Raw genomic sequence first — 4,572 nt, forward strand, 5'->3', positions numbered from 1 at the left:
TCTGGAGCAGGGAGACAGACAATAGGCACATTAAATAAGTCAATTACATGGTGTATTGAAATGTGGTATGTGTCCTGGGGAAAAAAAATAAAAAGAGGTTTGGGGGACTATCCAAGTCACATATTTCATTATGAACCCTAATCTAATCTGAAATAGTATCAATGAATGCTGACCCTGGTAGTAGATTTGGTTGGAAACTATGCTGGTCTTGAAGCATGACTTTTTTTTTTTTTGAGACAGAGTCTTGCTCCCAAAGTGCTGAGATTACAGGCTTGAGCCACCACGCATGGCCTATGTGTTGTATTTTAACTTTTGAGATCTTCTTGAGATTTGTCCGTGTTATTAGTGATTTTTTTTTTTTTTTTTTTTTTTTTGAGATGGAGTCTCACTCTGTCGCCCAGGCTGGAGTGCAGTGGCTTGATCTCGACTCACTGCAAGCTCCACCTCCCGGGTTCATGCCATTCTCCTGCCTCAGCCTCCCAAGTGGCTGGGACTACAGGCGCCCGCCACCATGCCTGGCTAATTTTTTGTATTTTTGGTAAGACGGGGTTTCACCGTGTTAGCCAGGATGGTCTCGATCTCCTGCCGCCTCGGCATCCCAAAGTGCTGGGATTACAGGCGTGAGCCACCGCGGCCAGTCCTATGTTATTAGTTATAAATCTAGTTTATTAGTACTCTTCTCTAAAAGTGACCAGTTGGATTTCTGACCCCTGGGACACATTTGGAAGGCTAGCAAGATATATTATTCCACACTGTGTTTCTTTGATGGATTCTTCAGCTCATTTGTCAAATTGTCAACTCTCTGAGATGAAAATGTCAGCAAATTAAGTAAAATTTGCTGAGATGGGAACAAGAGCTACTTGAAGAAACTGAATAACAAACAAAGCTATTTAAGAACTAGGTAAGAGAAGTGGGGAACAGTTTACTTCTTTATAGAATTTTTTTCTCTTTTGAAAAAAATTTCTTCTTCCCTTAAAAAAAACCTATAAAATATCTGTATAATTTTTTGTTTATTTTTATTCTTTTGTTCTTTGTTTTTTGAGACAGGGTCTTGCTCTGTCACCCAGGCTGGAGTGCAGTGGCACAATATGGCTCACTGTAGCCTCAAACTCCTGGACTCAAGGGATCCTCCCACCTCAGCCTCCTGAATACCTGGAACTACAGGCATGCACCACCACACAGGGCTAAATTTTTAAATTTTAATTGTTATAGAGATAGGGTCTGCCCATATTGCTCAGGCTGGTCTGGAACTCCTGGGCTCTAGTGATCCATCCACCTCAGCCTCTCAAAGTGCTAGGATTACAGGTACTTGCCACCATGTCCAACTATCTTCATGGAATTTTTGACCTCAATCTCCTGGACTTGTTTTTTCTCCTCCCCATCACGGCAGAAGCAAACATATTTCAAATATTTCCACCATAAGTTTGTCAAGTTCTAGAACTTCACAAAAATAGAATCACATGGCATGTGCTTTTTGGTGTTATGCTTCTTTCACTCAGCATGATGTTTTTGAGATTCCTTTGTGTTGTTGCATGTGTCAGAGTTCACTTCTTTTTATTGCTGTGTAATATTTTATTTTGTAAATAGAGCACAGTTTGTTTCTATACCCTCCTCTTGATGAACATGTGGATTGTTTCTAGTTTTTAACTATTATGAATATCACTGTATGAACATTCATATATACATATTTATGTGGACATATATTTTCATTTCACTGGCATAATTACCTAGGAGTAGGATTACTGGGCCATATGCTAAATGTATGTTTAACTATAAGGTACTCCAACTGTTGTACAAGTGGCTGTCCCCTTTTGCATTCCCACTAGCAATGAATAAGAGTTCTAGTGGCTCCACATCTTTGTCAACACTTGGTATTGTCAGTCTTTTTAATTTGTATCCATTCTTGTCCATATATAGTGGTATGTCGCTTTCTTTTTTTTTTTTTTTTTTTTTTTTTGAGATGGAGTCTTATTCTGTTGCCCAGGCTGGAGTACAGTGGTGCAGCTTTGATCTCCTGGTCCACCTCAGCCTTCAAGTAGCTGAGACCACAGGCATGCGCACCACCATGCTCAGCTAAATTACTAACTTTTTCCCCACTAAAAACTTTATATTAGTTAAAATGAATTTTAGGCTGGGCATGGTGGCTCATGCCTGTAATCTCAACACTTTGGGGAGCCAACACAGGAGGACTGCTTGAGTCCATGAGTTCGAGACCAGCCTGGAGACTTAGTGAAAGCCATCTCTACAAAAAAAATGTAAAAAGTAGCTGTGTGTGGTGGTGCATGCCTGTGGTACCAGCTACTCAGGAGGCTGAAGTTAGAGGATCTCTTGAGCCTAGGAGGTCAAGGCTTCAGTAAGCTGTGATCATGCCACTTACAAAACTTAAACCTAGTCTCAAAAAAACTTAAAAATTAAAACATTTTAAAAACTAGGTTTAAAAGTTTTATAATGGCTGGGCATGGTGACTCACACCTGTAATCCCAATACTTTCAGAGGCTGGGGTGGATCACTTGAGCCCAGGGGTTGGAGGCTTTGAGCCCAGCCACATCTTTTTCTTTCCTTTTCTTTTGGAATTAACAGTCTTTACTGGGCTCAGACCAGGAGTCTGTGGGTCTTGAGGACCTCTGTGTATTTGTCAGTTTTCTTCTCCACGTTCTTCTCAGCCTGTTTCCGTAGCCTCATGAGCTGTTTCTTCTTCCGGTAGTGGATCTAGGCCTTTTCCTTCCTCTTCTCCAGGGTAGCTGTCACTGCCTGGTACTTCCAGCCAACCTCGTGCGCCAGGCGCCCCAGATAGGCAAACTTTCTTGTCGGCTTCAGACGCACGACCTTGAGGGCAGCAGGAACCACCATCCGCTTTTTCTTGTCGTAGAGCGGTGAGATGCCGTCAAACACCTGGAGGTGGTCCAGGGCGGCCTGGCCCCGCTTGGTCTTGTGGGGCAGCATGCCTCGCACGGTCCACCGGAAGATGCAGCTGGGGGTCCGGAAGCTGCAGCTGGGGGTCCGGAAGTGTTAGGAGCCTCGCGAAGGGTTGGTGTTCATCTGCTTGCAGAGGAAAGCCAGGTACTTCAACTTATTTCTGTAGAAATTGCCAGAAATGTTGATGCCCTCACAGCGTACGACCACCACCTTCCAGCCCAACATTACCTGCTTAGCCACGATGGCCGCCAGGCGGCCCAGGAGATGGCCTCGACCATGGAGGACTGGGACCTGCACCTCCGCCATCTTCGGCAGCCGCCTGGGAAAGCACATCTTTTTATTGTTCTAATCGTTAACAGATAAGGAAAGTGCCACAGGCACTGGTACTAGTAACAATAGCTAATATTTCTATGACATGTGTTGTCACTTAAAAATAGTATTAAGGCAAAAAATTAGCCGGGCGTCGTGGCGGGCGCCTGTAGTCCCAGCTACTCAGGAGGCTGAGGCAGGAGAATGGCGTGAATCGGCGAGGCGGAGCTTGCCGTGAGCCTATATCGTGCCACTGCACTCCAGCCTGGGCGACAAAGCAAGACTCTGTCTCAAAAAAAAAAAAAAAAAAAAAAAAGTAGTATTAAAGGCCGGGCCCAGTGGCTCATGCCTGTAATCCCAGCACTTTGGGAGGCTGAGGTAGGTGGATCACCTGAGGTCAGGATTTCGAGACCAGTCTGGCCAACATGGTGAAATCCCGTCTCTACTAAAAATACAAAATTAGGCCAGGTGCGGTGGCTCATGCCTGTAATCCCAGCACTTTGGGAAGAGGAGGCGGGCGGATCGCCTGAGGTCAGGAGTTTGAGACCTGCCTGGCCAACATGGTGAAACCCCATCTCTACTAAAAATGCAAAAACTAGCTACGCATGGTGGCAGTCGCCTGTAATCCCAGCTGCTTGGGAGGCCAAGGCAGGAGAATCGCTTGAACCCAGGAGGCAGAGGTTGCAGTGAGCCGAGATCGCACCGCTGCACTCCAGCCTGAGCAACAGAGTGAGACTCCGTCTCAAAAAAAAAAAAAAAAAAAAATTAGTCGGGCATGGTGGCCCATGCCTGTAATCCCAAGTACCTGGGAGGCTGAGGCAGGAGAATTGCTTGAATCCGGGAGGCAGAGGTTGCGGTGAGCCGAGATCGTGCCAATGCACTCCAGCCTGGGCAACAAGAGTGAAACTCCGTCTCAAAAAAATATATATATATGTATATATATAGTATTAAGTTATTTAATTGTTCCAACAATTTCATGAAGGAGGAATTCTTATCCTCATTTTACAGAAGAGGAATCTGAGCTCCAGAGAAGGTATGTAATTTGCCCCAAATCATACACATAGTAACTAGCTGAGCTAAGATACATACTCAGTCTGTGTCCAGAGCTTGTATACTTTACCAAAATGCTAAATCAACCCAGCAAGTGACTTTTTTGCACACTATCTGTATTATTTTGTTAATATTTTTCTGTTAAGTGGTGTGGTAAAGGATCTTGTTTTTCTTTTAGTAAATTTAAAGAAAAAATTAGGTTGGGCCTGGTGGCTCAGGCCAGATGTGGTGGCTCATGCCTGTAATCCCAACACTTTGGAAGGCTGAGGTGGGAGGATTGCTGAAGGCCAGGAATTT

General features: G+C 44.5%; 1 pseudogene; it reads right to left on the bottom strand.

Annotated features, from left to right (window-relative positions):
- Positions 1-2,550: 2,550 nt before the first annotated feature.
- On the bottom strand, positions 2,551-4,219 carry LOC100981640 (large ribosomal subunit protein uL13-like; annotated as a pseudogene).
- Positions 4,220-4,572: the final 353 nt, after the last annotated feature.

Source organism: Pan paniscus, chromosome 7 (assembly GCF_029289425.2).
Source record: "Pan paniscus chromosome 7, NHGRI_mPanPan1-v2.0_pri, whole genome shotgun sequence".
Taxonomy (NCBI): Eukaryota; Metazoa; Chordata; class Mammalia; order Primates; family Hominidae; genus Pan; species Pan paniscus.